The sequence below is a fragment of the Cupressus sempervirens genome, chromosome 1, assembly GCF_028749045.1.
Source record: "Cupressus sempervirens isolate cs-2001-9-10 chromosome 1, ASM2874904v1, whole genome shotgun sequence".
In the NCBI taxonomy this organism is placed as follows: domain Eukaryota; kingdom Viridiplantae; phylum Streptophyta; class Pinopsida; order Cupressales; family Cupressaceae; genus Cupressus; species Cupressus sempervirens.
This window is the reverse complement of record NC_143118.1, coordinates 218,276,086-218,297,622: the sequence shown is the minus strand read 5'-3', so window position 1 is coordinate 218,297,622 and position 21,537 is coordinate 218,276,086.

The window sequence follows — 21,537 nt, the reverse complement described above, 5'->3', positions numbered from 1 at the left end:
TAAAAAAATTGACTCACTCAACTTCCATGAAGTTTCCTTTTCACTCATCAACCACTAAAAGCTTAGTCAACACTATCACCTTTGATAGCTCAACATCTACTAACATTTCACTCAACAGCCATAGTGAAACTTTTCATGCTTAGCAGTAACACGAAAACTATCAAAACTTAAAGATTTTTTCTAGATTATAATCAACACTTTGCATCTTTCTTCATGCATATGTAATATTTTTAGAACTCAATCCTTGAAACCAAAGTATAGTATATCCTTTTAAATATCATTCCCACTTACCTCTTGATTTCTTAATTTGAGGAAGTGTGACCACCTAACCCATTGGGTGAAGTGATCCCTTCTGAACTTGATGTGATGCAATATTTCTTTCTCTTCCATGTCATGTTCATCTCTTCTCTAACATTCTCTACATCTACCTTTCCTTTTCCTTTGTTGAACTCACTACATGGTGCCTTTGACCTTGTTAAACAATTTTTGCTTATGTGACTAGTCTTCAAACAACTAAAACATGTGGTTTGACTCAACCACCTTTTGCAGTCACTTCTGAGATGTGTTCTTATGCAATTTTCAGCAACATGTCCATACTCTTGATAGTAGTGACAACTATACCTTGTATTATAATCCCAATTATAAGATTTTCCATTATGCTTTACTTTTGTCTACTTGTTTGATGACCATTTAGGCTTGGATATGCACTCATATGCTTTATTTCCATACTTCTAATAGTTATAGCATTATCCTTCAAATATTTGTGTGCTTATGGTCTTGGTTTTGCATTCATGTACCTGATGTCCTTGTTTGTTGCATTTATCGCAATGACCCGTGAACTTTTGCTTAGGATTCTAATTTGTAGTCTTGCTCCTACAAATATTAGCAGTATGACCTATCTTACCACAATTATGACAAGGAGGTTTGGAGTTCTTACCTTTATTACCTCTTTCTTCACCACTTTTGGATGATTCTCCTTCTTTAGTACTAGTGTATACTAATCCAAAAGTATCATTGTTGGATCTAGGGGATCCCATCAAGTGTTTAGAGTACTAGATAGCTTCACTAGGTTTGTTGAAATTGTTAGCAAACTCTTTTTCTCATTTCAGATCATTTCTCAGTTGTTCATTCTGCAACTTTAGTGTTGTGATCTCAATATCATTTACATTCAGTTCATGATTTGCAATAATCATTTGACCCAAAGTTTCCAATTACATGTTAGCAATCCTAGTTATCTCTAATGTTTCCTCTTCCAATCTGTTGGTCAAAATCATTTTTTCATCTTCAATCATGACTTTGTCCTCTTCAACTTTTTTTTTCTACTCGATCACCTCAAATCGCAATATTGATTGGACTTTTGGTTCTCTCTTTAAATTTTTGACTTCTTCAGTTAGGGTTCCATTCTTTTCCATTAGATCTATAATTTTTGCATCAAATTTATTAGAGTTTCCATTTGCAAATAATTCAGTAGTGCCAATCTCTTGGTATTGTGTATTATTCTCTTCAATAGAAATTTCCTTCCTTCTTTTCACTGATCTCTTTAACTCATCTCTTGCTTCATTTAGCTGATGTAGGGAAAGTTGTATTTTAATCATCTAGTTCTCAATGTCTTTCCCAATTTGTACACTTCCATCTTCAAGATCTTTCCTCAAAGCTGCAAAGCTTTTCTTTTAGAGAACTATGCTCTAATACCAATTGTTGGATATATAATAGGGAAAAGTAAACTCTAAGAAGGGGGGGTGGGGGGGTGGGGGGGTAAATAAACACTTAAAACTATCAACCTCAAAAACTATTCAACACACATCCATCTCACAATCTATGCATATAAATTGAAATACCAAATCAAACATATACATCCATAGCATGAAATTAAAATATTCAACGCAAGTATGACATAAGATATTTGGTTATCCAAAAACCCTTCAAGGAGAAGGTAAAACTAGGGTGGAGATGACACCCACAAATCTTCACTACTATAGTAATAAAGTGTATCCAATGAAGGTTACAATGTTTGATCATGAAACATGATCTAGCCTGTGAAAGGTCTACCCAATTCATGGCTTACAAGATTGTTATATCTTACAATGTTAAAGGATTTAAACACCATGCTAAAATTATTTCTAGTAAGAAGACTTTAACTTATAATGAAGTAAGCACCTTGTTAAAGGATTTATAATAGCTTGTTAAGACTAATCTATTGAGATATTTAAATGATTCACCTATTAAAATGTCTCAGCAATGATCCTTCTCTTAGCACTTTGTTTCTTGATGTTAGATCACCTCTATATTGATGTGTACTTGATCCTTTCTAATTAGATGTATCTATGTCATCCTCTAATTCCTTTCCTCTATTCTCCTTTAACTAATTCTGCAATGTAACTCAATTCATAACACCTTAATCACCATAAATGCTCTATTTGTGCATGCAAACTCTCTTCAATTCTACTTTTTTTGCATCTTTGAAAGTTTAGGGTTTTTCTTCCTTAAGAATACCTAGGTGACTTAGGGTTAGGTATGAATTAACGATTGTGATGCACTCATATTTTTGTTTAAACCTTCCCTTTTTCTGATTGGATGCATTTAATACATAGGGATTCACATTTATGATTTGTCCTTATTAACAAAGATTGTAAAATAATCCTTAAGTTGCCCAAAAATGGTTTACATAAAAGTTTGTGCCATTACAAACAACTATGTCAAAACTATGTAACTTGTCACTTGAAGTTCCTAATGCTCGACATCAACTACAACTTCAATGCTATAACTCAGCCTCTGAATGACTCAGCATCCATTGATCACTCGACATCTGAATAGCTTACCACATAACATCTACTTGGCATTTGAGTGACTCAGCACTTACCAGTTACTGGGATCACACTAAATATTTGTCACTTGTCATATACTATCTAACACTTTATGCTCAGCATGTATTACTTGTTTGGCATGAACTAAGTAAATGACTTAAATATTATGTCACTAATATGTCAAAACCAATCTGAGATTAGCAATAGAACTAGCAGAATAGTGGATACTACAAAAGATATACTTAAGGACTATGGTACTTCCATTGTTGACAATTTGGTGGGCTATACAAGCTCAAAAGATGAAGGAGAGGAAAAGAGGAAGAGAGGAGAAGAAAAAAAGAAGAAAGAAGCAAAAAAGAAATAGAAAATAGAAGAAAGGAAGAAAAAAGTAGAAGAAAAGAAAGAAGAAGAGAGAAAGAAGAAAGAAGAAGAAGAAAAGGAGAAAGAAGAAAGAGAAAAGAAAGAGGGGGAAGTAAAGAAAGATGAAGAAGAAGAAGAGAAAAAAGAGGAACAAAATCAAGAGGAGAAAATTTGGAACAATTGGAGAATAATCATGTAGGAATTAATATGTTTTTCATAGTTAAAGTATGCAAAGACCGTGATTGATAAAGTCATCTTCTATCATGAGGGAGACATCCTATTAGAACCCCAGTTAAATCCAAGTCTCCATTGGAATCAACATTGGAAAATTTATATAGTGATGATGATGATCAAATTGGACAGATATCATCTTTAATTAAATTGTTTGAAAAGAAAAAGAAGATAAAGAGTCTTCATGAAACTTTAGAGCAAGTCTTTAAGAAACTACAAAGTATTGTGTCTACCAAAATAACAGAGGTAGATCCTCAAGTGAGAGCCAAGGAACTGATTAAGGCTTTTGATAAAGAGGTTACTTAGTTATCAGAAGTAGCAGCTATATATGATGCTAAACTATTTGATACAATGTATAGTAACATTAGAAATAACTTAAAATAACTTGACTCATGTATAGAACAATTAAGGAGATGTGTAATAAAAGGAGGGAAATTGTATGGACAATCTACATATTCAAACAATTTCATCAAATATCTAAATGAGGAGCTAACTTATAAGCAAAAAAATGATAGAACTTTGCAAATGAGATTCAATAGCGTGATAAGATGATTAAAGACTTATAGATAGGAATTGCAAAGATTTATGATGATATAGGTTTGATTGAGTTGAAAAGAGAGAGAATTATCAAAAAGTTCTCATTATTTAGAGAACATTTGACATTAAAGACCACCAATGTGTAGAAGTGACTAGAGGAATGACTTAAGGCTAAGACATCATTTGAGAAATAATTTCTATATTCATATTTAAATGCAGTAGAGGTAGCATCTTATGGACTATGTGCCATGATCAATGTATTTGAAGTAGTCAAAGACATGTGAGACAAATAATTTGGAAATATGAAAGCAAGCTTTGTTGATTGCATTTCAAGAATATCAACATGAAGAAAAAGGTAACACAATTTTGACATGTATATAAGTTTTGTCACTACCTTTTTCATTTATGTCAAAGGGGGATTGAATGAGGAAAATTGTATGTAAAAATATGTAAAAGATAGAGTATAGTCAAAGGGGGAGTATCCCTATGTATGTAAAGAGGGTATATATGAAAATCCACAATTTTTGTAAATTTTGTATGGCTATATAAAAAAAGTACAAGTTTTTGAACTTTTGGTTTTGGAACTTAGCCAATTTTCCCATATGTTTTGGTCAATGCAAAAGGGGGAGATTGTTGAAAATTTGGCTAGGTTACATAGGATGATGTTGCCATTTATGGAAAAATATAGTCAATATTATGTCAAAAGATCTTGGAGATTAAGTTTTGGGATAAAGACTTAGAAAATTGTTGAAGTACAACAAAGTTTATCCATAAGCACGTGAACTATTTTGGTCTGTGTAGTCTACATAAGAATTTTTGGCATGTGTGTACTTGCCTAGAAGTAGTAGAGTATATCAAAATGATGTATGAATGAGTGCAGGATAATACAATTAGTATAGAAAAAGCTATTTTGGTTTTACAACAACGGTGTTGGAAAGAGAAAATAGAGCAAACTTGAGAAAATGGGTAATTTACATTAATGAATTATTTTGTTTATCAAAGTAATTACTAAATTAATTAGGGATGACATCCTATATGTTAACTTGAGCAAGAGTTAATTTTGTGATTTGGCAAGCATGTGAAGTAATGAAGGCCATTAGAACAAAGAAATAAGGTATAAAGGAAAATTTGTAAATGTGAAAGTAAGTGTGGTTTTTGTGATATGTAAGTGATTGACTTAAGATGTGAATTCTAATGTATGATCAGTAGTACATTTATTTTTTTGTGAAGAGCAATGAAAGAAAAAATTAGATATTGAAGATATCAATAGTAGTGAAGAGGTTTTTGTATCGATCTCTTGAATTGAAGAACTTCATTGTATACTTCATGTTTGGGTAGTGGGCTGATCTTGCATACTATGTATATTGTAATAACAAGTACTAATAGGGTTGAGTCTTCTAACAAGGCCTAGTCCTCTAAAATGGATTGAGACACTATGCAAATGTAATAGCCCCCTAACAAGGTCAATTTCTTTAACAAGATATTTTTGATTAGTAGATCATTTAGTCGGTACCATCCCCACTGAGGTTTTTCCTTAGCTAGGGATTCCCTAGTTAAAAAAAAATAAGGTGTTATGAGTTGCATTACTTTATGGTTGTGTTTTATGTCAACATAAATAGTTTACTTTCATATGCAAGTTATTATTGGAAACTACAATTGGAACAATTGTTATGTTGTCATCGATGTCAAACCTTATTGATGAGACAACTGCTACCTGAGTAAAGTTCCATATCAAGATGATCAATGAAGAGGATTTGGAAAAAAAAAGATAACAAGAGGACCTAGTGGAAAGGTTGAGTTATGTGGAATTATAATGGGCACTTGATCAGTTGGACCTTGACAAGATAATGTGTTTTTTAATCATAACACTAAGTAGCTAGAAGAGATTTTCAATGAAGAACCAAATACATAGGCTAAATCAAGCTTCAAAGAAGAAGACTAAGGAACTTATAGATGAAATTGAGCTATGGTAGTATCAACCAAGTGAAAAGTAGAAGCTGAGAAAATATAGTGTCCACCGAGCACCAATTAGACAAAGCATCAAAAAATTTGACCAAGAAAAGATAGTAATAGCTAAGAAAGACAATTAGTATTGACCCAGTTATCTAGTGATGATAGAAGCCCATGAACAAAGTTTTGGCTAAGTCTTAGCATTTGTTATTTTGTGAAGGAATTGAGATTCTTGGCCAACATAGTTGAGTTCTTGAAATATGTAAATTATTTTGAAGATAAGGATTGATGACTTGGATCATTTAATGGAAGATAAACCATGCTTGAGTGTTTCTAGGCATGGATTCAAAGAGACTTTTTGAGAAATTTCTAGAAGGAGAAGGAGGAAATGAAAAGATGGAAGGATTTGATTAATCTGACCTAAACCTAAGATCAATGGTGATGTTTTATAAAAAAAAGATCAAAGCGACCTATTTAAGGAGGCATAAGGATTAACCTAAAAGAGGGTAGCAATTTCTAAACTTGTTGACTGGTGAACTTGAGTAGAAGCTTGTGAAGAAGGAGAAGAGCTTAGGTGAAGAATGGTTTATTGAAGGATTTTCCAAGAAGATCAAAGATAGTGATGGAGAAATGAATGAAGTTTAATTGGTGAGTTAGTAGATGAGATACATTGTGATCTGCATTTGCAAAGTGAGTTGTATTTATCAGATCAACATCATGTTACTTTCTAACCATTATATCAATTTAAATCCTTTAATAAAGGTGACATTCTAAAGGAATTTTCTTAAGTCCTCTAACAAGGCCACTCCTAATAGGGTAATTAAATCCTTTAACAGGGTCACACCTAACAATTTCTACTATAACCTTTAATAGGGTTGGTTACTAATAGAGCTCACTTTAGAAAAGTGAAAAATTGGTGACATGTTACTGGTGATTTTTCCCAAATTGGATTTCCATGTTAAATCCTGGTGTCTTACTTTTTTTGGATGTTATTTGAGATGTTTTACTATTTAATGTTTTACATTATGCAATTTTTTTATTATTAGGATAGAGGAATAAGTTTATGTTACTAATAAGTTGCTATAGAGATTGAGTGGATTAAACATTAGATCTAAGTTGTTTGAAGAGTTCAAAAGTTTAATTGTTACATCTGGACCTAAGGATAATTGATTCACCTACCCCTCTCAGTTATTACAAATCATTCTACCATATGGTATCAGAGTTGTGGTGCTTGTAGAGCAACGTTTGAAGGTACTCGAAGCTAAAGATCAAGATGTATAAGAAGGAGATACCCAAGTTGAAAAAGGAGAACTTTCCTGCATGGAAAAGTTTGATGAAGTTACACATTGCTAGAATTACATATTTAGTATTATTCTACTTAGATAATGAATATGTAATTATACCTACACCTATGACAACCAATCAGATAAAGAAGAAACAAGAACATAATAATGCAATGTTGGATATTACATTTAACCTAAGATATTTGGAATTTGGTGATATAAAGGACTACAACACTACAAAGAAGATGTGGCAAAAGTTGACAAAGGTCGATGGAGGAGATAAGAATTTACTAAGGTCCAAATAAAAAATATTGAGAGGAAATTTTAATGACATAAAGATGGTAGAAGGTGAGAGCATTGTTCAATATGTTGGAAGAATCAAAGTTTTGTGAATGCTATCAGAAAAGGTGATGGAAAAATCAGTGATGAGACTATGATAAGCAAGGGATTGATAAATTTACTTCCTATTTATGTTATTAGAGTTCCTAAAATACAAGAACTAAGATGTACACTTGGGAATTATCTAACCTTGGATAGTCTAGTTGGTAGACTAGTTGATTTTGAATTGTCAAATTTTGATAATTTTACTACCCCTGCTATTGAATCTTCTTTCAAGTCACAACTGGTTTTGCATAAGTTTGAGAAAAAGAAAGGAAAGTATGATGATAGTGAAAGTGAATATTTTGATGATGATCTTGATGATATTGAAGTATTAATATCTAGGAGACTACCTAGAGGAAAAGGAAAATTTAAAGGTAAACTTCTTATAATCTTCTTTTCATGCATTACAATTGGTCATATTGCTACAAGATGTCCTGATAGGGATGACAAGGATGAAAGGATAGATGAAAATTTCAAAGGAAGAAGATATTTAAGAGACAACAAATGATACAAATACTACAAAGGAAAAGTTAAGAAGTCTTGTTACATTGTTGAAGAAGAAACTGATGATGATTCTAATACTAATGATGAAGAAGTTGCTTATGTTGCTATGAAAGATGATTCTGATGAAGATGATAAAACTACACTTATTTCATATGTGAGTAAAGGTGATAGATGGATAACTGATAGTGCTTTCTCACATCACATGACTGGTGATAAAAGTAAGCTTGAATCCTCAAAACATTATAAAGGAGATAGTGTTAAGTTTGGTAATGATGTACCATGTATTATGAAAGGTAAAAGGTTAGTAAAATTGATTGATAAGATCATATGTGATAATTCCTATTAGGTTGAAGGACTTAACTATAACTTGTTAAGTGTGGCACAATTGAACAGTTTAGGCTAAAAAGTTGAATTTCAGCACAAGAAGGCTAAGATCTACAATGGTTCTAGTGAAATGATTGGAAGTGCATACCAAACAAGAGGTAATTTGTTCTATCTAGACCTATCTGATAATACTTTTTGTTTGCACAATGTGATGATATATAGTTATGATATAAGAGGCTATGTCATGTGAGTTTTGATCATTTGGTAAGCATTAGTAAGATGAAAAAACTAAGAGGTTTACCAAGATTGAAGAAATCTAATAATGTGATGTGTAAACAATGTCAATTGGAAAAAATGACACAGTATAGTTTCAAAAGCAAGACCTATACTTCTAATGTTATTTTGGAGTTGGTCCATACTCACTTTTGTGGACCTATTGGTGTACAAATCTACTATGGTGAAAAAAAAATTATTCTATTTATTGATGACTACTTTAGAATGATGACTGTGATTTTTCTTTAAGCACAACTGATACATTTCAAATATTTAAGTGGTATTTGGATAGAATTAAAATGAAAATAGGAAAAAGATTGAAATGTATGAAATCTGATAGAGGAAGTGAATTCATATCTAGAGAAAACATATTCTATAATGATAGAGGAATCAAGAGATAGATTTCTACACCAAGGACCCTCCACATAATGGTATAGCTGAAAGGAGGAATAGATCAATCATGGACTATGCTAGGACATTGATGATGGAGAAGAATCTTGTACCTAAATATTGGAGAGAATTTGTAAGTACAATAATTTATACCTTGAATAAATTACAAGTCAAGAAAAGTAAAAAATATCACACATTTTGAGTTATGGTATGGTTATGCACCTAATGTGAAATATTTCAAAATTTTTGGAAGAAAAATTCTATATACTAAAAAATAACAAAAATAGAAAATTTGATGCAAAAAGTGATGAAGGCATATTATAAGGATATTTCATAAAGAGCATGCCAAGCGTCAGGAAGAGCATGTCGAGCATCAACAAGTGATTGTTGAACAACTAGAAGAACAATCTAAAATACATGAAGTGCTACCTATAGCTAATCTACAAGAAGAACCTGAAGAAGAAGTGAGAAGACCTAAGCCTACATTAGAAAAATATGTGATAAGACATCATGTGATGTGGGAGGATCTTAGGTTTCCTTAGTGACTACTTTGGAGTTCATGGGAGGAGGCTTGGTAGTTGCTTTGGTGGGTGCTTGGACTAGTACTCAGTTGAAGAAGGAGTGGTGCTTAGTCACTGTTGGGTTTAGTGTTGGTCGAGTACCTCAGTCTTGGAAGGGAGCTCAACATACACTATGGAGATTGACATGGTCTTGGAACTTGGCATGGTCTATGGAGCTTAGCATGGTCTTAGAGCTTGACATGGTCTTAGAACTTGACATGGTCTAGGAGCTTAACATGCTCTAGGAGCTCGGCAATGCTTGGGAATTTACTAATGCTTGATTTAGTCTTTCTAATGATTGACTTGGTCTTGGTTCCTATTGGTGTTGAATTGTTTGTGAGCTGACTTTTGGCATTTAATTTATGTATGGGTATTTAATTTGTATTGTAGCCAACTTGTGGCTCCACATATATTTAATGTGAGGGATTTAGTTTAGTTTGTAATGAACTAGGCCAACTTGTGACTTAGTTGGTTATAAGTAGGGGGTCTTGTAGATTCTTTAGGCATTATTAGGAGGATTCATCTTGGAGAAGAGGATGTGAAATTGCAAGGGCCAATAGCTACAGCTTGAGGATTAGAGGATTGCTTGTTTGGTGGAACCAAGGGTACAAGTGTGGATTCTTCTTGGTATTCTTATCTAGTTGTGGATCTAGACTAGCTGGGATTGTGATTGTAAGTTGGATTTTGTTAGATCTTGCAGAAACGATATTGTAATTTATGTTTATATTTGGCCCTAACTTGGAAGGCCTTATAGTTGAGCATATTACATGTAATCAATTAATTTATGAATAAAGAGTTGTGTTTTGGTATCAGATCTTGCATTCTTCTTGCCTATTATTGTACCTCCATTATGTGCTTATTTGTTGGGGGTTTGGACATCTCCTTTGGGGATTCTCCTACCTTGCACTATGTCAGGTGGTATTAGAGTATGTTCCTAAGTGTGTAGACTGATCACCAAAGTTAGGTAGTTTGCACCACTACTTGGGTTGAGAGAAGTTGATCTGAGAAGATCTTGATTTGGTGGTGTATTTTTTTTTTTTGGAGTCCTAGATCTCTTGGTTGGGAGGTGGTAGATCATGGTTTTGACTTGCGATTACAGAGGACTTGTAGATGGATTGATGTATACTCAGTTTGAAGCTAGCTTAGCTGATCAAGTTAAGGATGGGGTGTGAAAGGCACTCTGTTGATGTTTGTAGAGCTGAAGCCTACCAATCTAGAAGAGATTTTTCTAGTTGGTTAAGAGACTTGATCCAGAGAGGACATGTCATAACAAGGTCAAGGTGGAAGATGATGGTTTTGTTGATAAGTTTGTGGAGTCTGATATAGAGCTTGCAAAGCAACTTGAAGCTATTGTTAAGGATATTCCTAACCTTGTTGATGTTGGGATGGAGATTGCTTTTCATGATTAGTCGGTTGGGACTGACATGGAGATTACAAAGCACTTGGTTGTGGATGATCTAGTTGTTGTTGGTGATGAATTGTGTGTTGCAGAGCATCTTGTTGTGAGAAATGAGATTGATGGTGTTGTGAGTTTGACATGTGTTAATGGAGATCTACATATTACAGTTGATGTGGAATTTTTTGTGCTAGTGTGGATTCACTAGTTGTTGCTGTGGATGAGGATTTGTCGATGAAGCATTATGGTTAGTTTGTTCTTGGGAGTGATCATACTAATTGGTTGGTTGAGATTCTAGTGTTTGATAGTGCTGCAAATGTCGATGATGTGCATGTTGGTTTTATTGTCCCTATTCGAGTGGAAGCCTTTGGTGAACATGAAGGTGGTTGTTGATCTTTCTTTGGGCATCAAAGTGTGGGACACACTTTTCTATTTACTTGGAGAGTTTGATGTAGGAGCATCTTGGGTTTTCTCAATGACTACTTTGGAGTTCATGGAAGGAGGCTCAGTAGTTTCTTTGGAGGGTGCTTGGGCTAGTACTTAGTCGAAGAAGGAGTAGTGCTGGATCACTTTTGGGTTTAGTGTTGGTCAACTAGCTCAATCTTTGAAGGGAGCTTGACATACACTGTAGAGCTTGGCATGGTCTTGGAACTCGACATCGTCTATGGAGCTTGGCATATTCTTAGAGCTCAACATGGTCTTAGAACTTGGCATGGGCTAGGAGCTTAGTATGCTCTAGGAGCTTGGAAATGCTTAGGAATTTTTTGATGCTCATCTTGGTCTTGGTTCCTGTAGGTGTTGAGTTGTCTATGAGCCAACTTTTGGAATTTAATTTATGTATGGGTATCTAATTTGTGTTGTAGCCAACTTGTGGCTCAACATATATTCAATGTAGGGATTTAATTTAGTTTGTAATGAACTAGTCTGACTTGTGGCTTAGTTGGGTATAAGTAGGAGGTCTTGTAGAGTCTTTATGCATTATTAGGAGGATCCATCTTAGGGAAGAGGATGCAAACTTTGAAGGGATAGCAGTTGGAGCTTGAGGATTAGAGGATTGCTTGCTTGGTGGATCTAAGGGTACAACTATGGATTCTTCTTGGTATTCTTATCTAGTTATGGATCTGGGCTAGCTGATATTGTGATTGTAAGTTGGATCTTATGGGATCTTGTAGAACTAATATTGTAATTGATGTTTGTATTTGGCCCTAACCCGAAAGGCCTTACAACTAGACATATTGCATGTAATAAGTTATTTTATGAATACAGAGTTGTCTTTTGGTATTAGATCTTGCATTCTCTTGCTTGTTGTTGTGTTTCCATTGTGTGGTTATTTTTTGGGGGTTTGGACATCTCCTTTGGGGATTCTCCTACCTTGCATTATGTCATCATGTACCTTGATTAGATAATTGGAGATAAAAACTCGAGTTATGAAAAGAAAAATATTAAGGAGTGATAATGCCTACTATGTGAATTTGAGCCTAAATCAATAAAGGATGCCTTGAATAATAAACATTGGATTCAAGAAATGAATGAAGAGATTAAGTAGATAGAGAAGAAGAAAAAATTTGTCACTGGTACCTAGACCAAAAGACACAAATTCTATTAGAACAAAGTGGGTATTCAGAAATTCAGAAACAAGCTGAATGAAAAAGGTGAAGTAAAAAGAAACAAAGCAAGACTAGTTTGTGAGGGATATGCACAAGAAGAAGGTATTGACTATGGGGAGACATTTTTCCTTGTTGCAGTATTAGGAGTGAGAATAATAATTGTATATTCTACTTACAAAGGATTCAAAGTGTACCAAATGGATGTCAAGTCTACAATTCTAAATGGAATTCTAGAAGAAGAAGTCTACATTAAATTACCTAAAGGATTTTTTGACCCAAACAAAACTGATATGGCATGTAAGTTGCGCAAAGGTTTATATGGATTGAAACAAGCCCCTAGAGCATGATATGAGAGGTTTCACACTTAAGTGAAGATTGGTTTTGTAAGGACAAATGATAATGCAACCCTTTACTTGAAGACTGAATCTAAAAATGGGACACTACTAGTAGAGATATTTGTTGATGATATCATATTTGGAGGAAAGGATGGATTGTGTAATTCATTTATAGATCAAATGAGGAAAGAATTTGAGATGTATATATTTAGAGAGATCAAATTCTTTGTTGGCCTATAAGTGTATCAAATGAAGCAAGGTATCTACATTACTCAATCAGAGTATTTCAAGGAGATACTTTAAAAAATTGGTATGGAAGACTCAAGACTAGTTAGAACACCCATGGCTATTGGACATAAACTTTTAAAGAATGATTATTCTACTGATGTGAATCAAACCTTGTACATATCAATGATTGAATTTAGTTGCAATATGGTGCTCATAGAAAACTAGATATTATACTAGTAGTTGGGATAGATGCAAGATTTTCTACAAAACCTAAGGAGAAGTATATGATGGTTGTAAAAAGAATACTTAGATACTTGAAAGGAACATATAATTATGGATTGTATTACAAGAAGAATGACAAGTTTGAGCTTAAAGTGTATTGTAGTGCCTTCCCCTAGTTTACATTGTTGCTATTATTGCCAAACTCTTTTAAACCAATTTTATGTTTGATGATTAGTAGCATTATTTTGAGATTATCAGATATTGTTTCAGATTCAGTTGATATATGATGAGATTACTTGGTACTCTATACTTCATGTGTGCATGATGACTATTATAGTGTTTTTCAATTATTGATGATGTTTAGTTAGATGGATCATTATATGTGTTTTCTTATGGATACTTACCCCATATTGCATGTGTATGGTGTGCATGCTTGTTTTCTCTATGTATGGCATTTCTGATGTGGTTGAGGGGAGTCATAGTCACCTACTAGTAGGGACCTACACGATGCACCACTTCCTACCATTGCTTGTTTAGCTTAGTATATATTGTGTTTGTACATGTGTGGATTTTATGTAGGTTGCAGGTACCGGGTATCAACTTCCCTGAATTGCTAGGATCATGAGCATACCCTATCGCATTATCTCAATGGTAAGAGAGGGGAGATAAACTCTTAAGTCCAAATCCTAAACCTTTGAACCATTTGTCTTAGAAAATTAGGACAAGTATCTAAGTTGTGTACCCTCTGAATGTGTCAAATGATATTAATTCATGATTATAACCCTGTAGTTTGATTTTGTATGTATTTTTCTATGATGGGTTTGTGTATTTTATCTTATGAGTCTTTGATGAATTTTCTATTAATTAAGTTTAATTAAAGGATTAAATTAATGATTTAATTTAATAGAAATTATTATGATTTTTAATATTTAATTAATTGAGAAATTAATTAAATAAAAAGAATTGAATTTGAAGATAAAAGTTATAAGTATAAATTTTGAACGTGATAATATTTATTTAATTTAATAGTAATATATATTGAGTTCATTTTTAAATAAGTGCTAAATAATATTATTATTTAAGTTAATAAATAATTATCAAATTTAATGTTTGAAAATAAATTTAGAAGTGGGAAAAGAAATTAATTTATTAAAAGTTTCATGATTGCATGACACGTGCATGAGATTAAATTTAACAAATTAATTTAAAAAGAGTCAAGTAAAAATTAAATAAAGTAATTTAATTAATTAATGAATGTGAATGGAAAAGATAAAAGAAAGATAAATAATAGTCAATAATGAGTTAAGGGTTGTGAGCAAGGAGTTCTTTCGGTTGAACGCACAATTAGTGCCCTGATTTTTGGGAGAGAACTCCATATCACAACTTGGGGGTTCATTTTCGAATCACTGCGAATTTTGGAGAAGGAAGAAATTTTTGAAAAGGAGAAGGTTCTGGGAGGAGAAATTTTCTCTACAATTTTCTGGGGCATAGCAATTAGCATTAGTGTCTAGGTAGACGCTTGTGATTTTTACATATCTTAATACACTTTTTTATTTCTTGTCTTCATCGTGTCTGTTAGATAGTTGTCTGGATAATTCTTGTAAGGAATGTATTATGTTGTGAGTTCTAGACATTTGATATTTCTTATGTACATGGAATGTTTTTAATTGATCAATATAGTCTTTATTTCAATAGATTAAAAAATCAATCAGGGAAGGGTTGAATTAAAATGGGAGATTTCTTTTTAAAATAATAATAATAACTAATTGGTGGGTTCACTGTAAATTCCCAATCAAATTAATGCTGAGATTTGATTTAAATTATTTTTTAAAATATAATTGTTTGGTTTAATTCTATTAATTACGAAATTGTTATTTAAAAAAATTAATTATATAAAAAACCTTTTAATGGGGAAATGTTGTTTATCTATATATATATATATATATATATATATATATATATATATATATATATATATATATATATATATATATATATATATATATATATATATATATATATATATATATATATATATATATATATATATATATATATATATATATATATATATAAAGTGGGAAGGGTGGAAATAACCTCGTACCCCACTATCATTGGCTACACGCAAAGTACCTGCCATCATAGGTACTGCGACAACAGCGGTACTCTATACCTGCTATCGTCACAGGCCCTACAACAACAAGGTATTGCATGCAGGCCGTGGCCCAACATGTAAGCCAACGGGCTTAAAACACAATTTTATTTTATTTTATTTATTTTTAATGTTTTAAATGTTATTAAAGTTAATTTATTTAAAGATTTTAAATATTATTTATTATAAATTGTTTACTATTATTTTTTTATTAATAAAATTTGTTAAAATTTTAATTTATAATAATTAATAAAATGATATTTAATAGTTATTAATTTATTTTAAATAAATTTATTATAATTAATTAAATGTTATTTAATAGATATTAGTTTAATTATTTTTTTTTTAAGGATAAAGGGAAAAAAAGAGTGGTTCAGAGTAGTTAATCTAAGTATATTTTATTAATAGAAAATGACACTATTCATCAAAAAAAGAGTAGTTAATGAATTTAATTCATTAATGATTATTAAAAAAATTGTAATTATCTTATTGAAAGATCAATAGTATTATTTTTATGATTTAAATAAACAAACAAATTATCCTTAGGGTATTTTGAAAAGTTGATTTAAAATATTATGGGTTGTAAATCTTTGTTTTATTTAAACAAACACATGGGTTAATTATAGGGAAAAAAAGAATCTTCTTACTTAAAATCATACTTTGAAATGAAAATTGAAACCTTATATTTAACCTAACCATGTGCTTTCAAGACAAACCAAAACATGAAACGTACACCTTGATTTTTGTGTGATGTCTATGTTTGGGGTTTGGGGTTGACTAGATTGTTAACCAGTTATAGGATGTCTACTAGAGGCTCAAGCGTTTTGTGAGTGTGGTATCATGCTAACTTGATCTTGATTAATTTTACTTAACCATGGTATGTGTTGATATACTCTATGTTGAGTGTGTTTATATTGTTGATTACTATTTTTGATGCCTTAACTAGGAGATATCTGACTTAACTATTTTTGAGTCATTGATCAGTATTATTGGGATACTTTTTGGTTGCTCATTGAGAACCGATGGGTATTGTGATTTATCTTTTGATGCTTTCTAGTCACTTGTATAGGACTAAGATGAATTTTACTATGATTATTTGATTTTTGATTTCACGAGCTTAGGGTAGGTTATCTATATGTAATGTCGGGAAGTGGCTTGCAATGGAGGCTAGGGCCCTAAGTGGCTGCCAAGGTAACTATTGTAAGTTGTTTAATAAGTGAAAACATTACACTAAATGAGAGTAAAATGAACCTAATAAGAGTCTTTGTATGTTCTCGCCCATGCCTTTAGTGCTAGTATAGACTAGGATGGGAGTAGAGAGAACACCTGGTTGTGACCTTGCATCCATAGTATGCCTTTTCAGTACGAGAGGATAATAGTAGCCACATAGGGATCACTAGGGGGCTGGGGCCCTGAGAGACTACCAAAGTAACTCTAGTGTGATTCATGCGATGAAACTTGTCCGCTTACATAGTAGGTTTCCTACATATCTTGTGTGCCTCTGGTATAGATGTCAACCTATCTTGGAACTCTTTGAGTTAGAATACTTTTAGGATTTCCTAGACTTAGAGAGTATTTTTATATTTGGTTTGATATCATGTTTGGGACTTGAGACTATCTCCTCAATGTGGTGGGAGTGGGCCATTTAGGTTTCACGTGGTTAGGTGGTAGTTCTTTTTCACTCTTACCATTGAGATTCATCCATAGTCATCATAGCTAAGCATTCCTTATCTTCATTTACTTTCATTCTTTCTATGTATCATTATCATGGATGGTTATATTTCATGTTGGATGTTATATCTTTTATGATGGATGGATGTATCATGTATGGTGGATGGTTTCATTTATTTTATTGTACTTGTATCATGGATCTAAAGAGGATGATGTATTTCTATTTCTACATATGTATATTCTTTTAGCCTTTCTTACCATGTGAGATATATAGTGGATGATTGAACATTTTGAATTTTATTTACCAAGAGGCATTTGGAACAAATGTATATTATTTAAATAGACATTGGACTTTATAATTATTCTTTCATATGGATGCAGTATTTGATGGACTTAGTATTAATTAAATTTATATGTGATTCAACATCTGGGGATCCTCAAGAAATGCAACCTATTATGTATGTTTTAGTTGAATGTATGTTATTGCTTCCACTACTATGTGTTTGATGTGTATATTATTCTTCTTCTTTCAAAAAAAAATGTTGGCAAACTTAGTAAAACTTTAGGTTATTTATTTTGGATCCCTTGGTGGGGTGTTACATGTATATTGATGCAAATTGGGCTAGAAATGTTGATGGTAGAAAGAGTACAAGCAGTGGAGATTTTTTTTCTAGGAATTAAACTAGTTTCACAGACAAGCAAGGAGAAAAATTGTATCTCCTAATCTACAACAAAAGTTGAATATGTACCAAAAATAGTTTATTGTTCTAACATAGTGTGGATCAAATAATTGTTGAAAGGAATGAAGGAAGATATCATTGAACTAGTTGTTATATTATGTGATAACACAAGTGTTATAAACATATCTAAAAATCTTATGATGCATACCAAGACCAAGCATATTGCTATCAAGTATCATTACTTGAGAGAGTTGGTACAAGGCAAAGAAGTGAGATTGGAGTATGTGAATACAAAGGAACAAATAGATGATATATTCACAAAATTCTTACCTAAGGATGCACATGAATATCTAAGAGGTAAATTGGAGGTGATCCCCTTAACTAAAGCTACTTAAGTTGAGATGGAGTTCTGCATCAAATATTTTGATCAAAATATCTTACAAATTGATGTAGAAGGTCACACTTTAGGACCTGCCTATAGTTGTGAGGAGAGATAAGAAAAAGATGTTGAATCAATCATAAGCAAGATGAAAAAAGAAGAATCTAGTTTAGAGAACTAACCAAGAGATATATACACATTGAAGATGTATGAGATCAATTTTACTAAAGATGTTGAAGTGTCTTTGGCATTGTTGTCAAAGAGGGAGAGAATTGTATATTAGTTACCATGAGTCAAAAAATTTAAGAGGGTGAAGTTCATAAGTTACATGAGTGAAGAGGGAGAGATTGACAAAAAAGATAAAGAGGGAGAGTATGTTACATTATAGCAAGATGGAGAGATTATGAAGTAGTTACCTATGTAGTAATCAGAGGAAGAGGTGTTGCCATCAAGAGATAGTGGAGAAGTTCAGGAGATGTATATCAAAGAGGGAGATTATGTTCTGATATGATAGAGAGATCTATTGCCATTGTTACTAAGGGTCTTTCATATTAAAGCTACATGAGATAAGAATAAAAATAGAACTAAGGATATTAATGAAGATTTGTTACTAAACAGAGAGGGAATTGATTGAAGAAAACCAAGTGTTTTGGATTGTATGGTAACTAGAGGTGTTGCCATCAATTCTAAAGAGGGAAATTGTTGGAAACCACAATCGGAACAATTTTTATGTTGTTGTTGATGTCAAACTTTATTGGTGAGATAGTTTCTACCTGAGTAGAGTTTCATATCAAGATGATTGATGAAGAGTATTTTGAAAGAAGAGATAACAAGAGGACCTATTGGAAAGGTTGAGTAATGTGGAAATGCAATGGGTACTTGATAATTTGTTATTTATTCATAACACTAAGTATAGAAGATAGTTGTGTTAACACCTAGAAGAGATGATCTATGAAGTGTTGGAAATATAAGAGGAGTAACTAAGAAGGGAGGGGTGGATTAGTTACTACAAAAATAAATCCCAAATCCCTTAGATGTCAATTCAAAATTCAAACAAATAACTAAATGTTGTTAAAGCTCAGTAAACACACAAAATGTTGTAACTCAATAATAACTGGATTAGCTCAGTAAATGATTAACACATAAATCATTAGATGTTATCTATGTTTACCGTTATGTTAACTTAGTTGCAAACACATAAAGAAAATAGCATGAACACATTTGACAATAGGATTTAACATGGAAACCCAATTTGGGAAAAACCACCAATAGGAACTAGTTATTGATTTTCACTCTTTTGAAGTGAGCCATGTTAGGAGCCAACCCTGTTAAAGGTTACAAAACACACTATTAGGTGTGACCATATTAAAGGATTCAATCACCCTATAGAGTGGCCTTGTTAGGGTCTTGAGAAAAATCGAATGGAATTGACACCTTGTAAAGGATTTGCAAATAGTAGTTAAGCCAACTCTGTTAGGAGATTTAGATCACTGCTCCAGTGGTTAGAGAGTAACAATGAGATGACCTGATTTGAATGCAACTAATTTTCTAATTTTAGATCTTTGTTCTAGCTTGTACTTGATCCTTCTTGATCAAATATGGATTTGTTGCATTGCAAGAATATTTTGTTTATCCTTCAAATTCGCTTCCTTTGCTCATCAATAGATCTTGAATCACATCATCACAATTCACACATTCACTTCCACACTTTGAAATCACAACTTGACCTTATACTTATATCTTCCACTTTGTTAAGTCAGCTCAAATACAACTTAGAATAATCAATATTCATCACCTTAGTCAGCTGGAATCAATAGATAAATCAGTTAATCTTAATACAACAAAATAAGAAAATTCTTCATTAGCCGACCCTACTCGATAGAAACTAACTCTAAAACAATTTCTTTTGTTAATCAATAGAGCCTTGGTTAACACTATAAACTTACAAAAATCCTTTGGCAATTAAGTGAGCTCAGTTAGCACTGGTTCCATCTAACTTTCCTCTATTACCCGAGTGAGCTCAGTTAACACTCACTTCCTACAACTTTACCTTTGATGCCCAAGTGAACTCAATAAACACTACCTTCTAAGCTAGGCAAACATAGGAATGCTTAGTGAACACTAAGAATTATCTTCACTGCCAAAGTGAGTTCAGCATATACTAACTAATAATGATATGACATTTGTGTATCATCAAAGACAACACACAATTGACCAATTGTATTCAACAATCCCCCTCTTTGGAATTGATGGCAACACAACATGTCATAGCAAAATGAAATTTTGGATTTTAGACTTGAGAACTCCCTCTATCAATATGAGCTCTTCCTTTCACTAGATTTTGTCTTCAACAGTTGCTACCAAGTCCATTTAGAACATTCTCCCTCTTTTAACAAACTTCTTCTTTGAAAACTTCTCCCTCTCTAGTTTCTAACTTTATTCTGGTTCCAAAAATTTCTCAGAGATATGACAGTAAATTTTTCCCTCTTTGACAACACATGCCAAAGACAATAACTTTGTAAATACCAATGTACCTTAAGTATTGATTCATCTAGCAATATTCCCTTTCCAATTCTACACCAACTGATTGATCTTCAACATGTTTTGGTTGATGCATTCAATAAATTTCATTTAGTGAATTTCAAATAGGGGAATGACCCCTAGCTTACCTCTTAGATACAAAAATGCATATGTAGGTAATGGCTTAGTGAATATATCCGTAATCTGTTCCTTTGTATTCACATATTCCAATCTAACTTCTTTATCTTGCAATAACTCTCTTAAGAAGTGATATTTTATAGCAATATGATTTGTTTTGGAGTGCATTACTAGATTCTTTGATATATTGATTGCACTGGTGTTATCACAGTATATGACAACTAGATCTTTGATCTCTGCCTTCATTCCTTCCAACAGTTCTTTGAACCAAACAATGTTAGAATAGTTGACTATTGTTGCTACATATTTTGCCTCTGCTATGGATTGAGATGTACAATTTTGCTTCTTGCTTGTCCGAGATATTAGTCTTTTACCAAGAAAGAATGCTCCATGAATAGTGTTTTTTTGTCATCAAGACTTCCTACTTAGTCAACATTAGTAAATACTTTCAAGTCCAAATTGCCTCCAAGTTTGTACCATAAACCATAATCTTCGGTACCTTTCAGATATCTCATGATTCTCTTCATTGCCATCATATTATTTTCTTTAGGATTTGCTAAGAATCTTGCCACTATTCCAACTGCTAGAGCAATATTAGGCCTTGTGTGTACT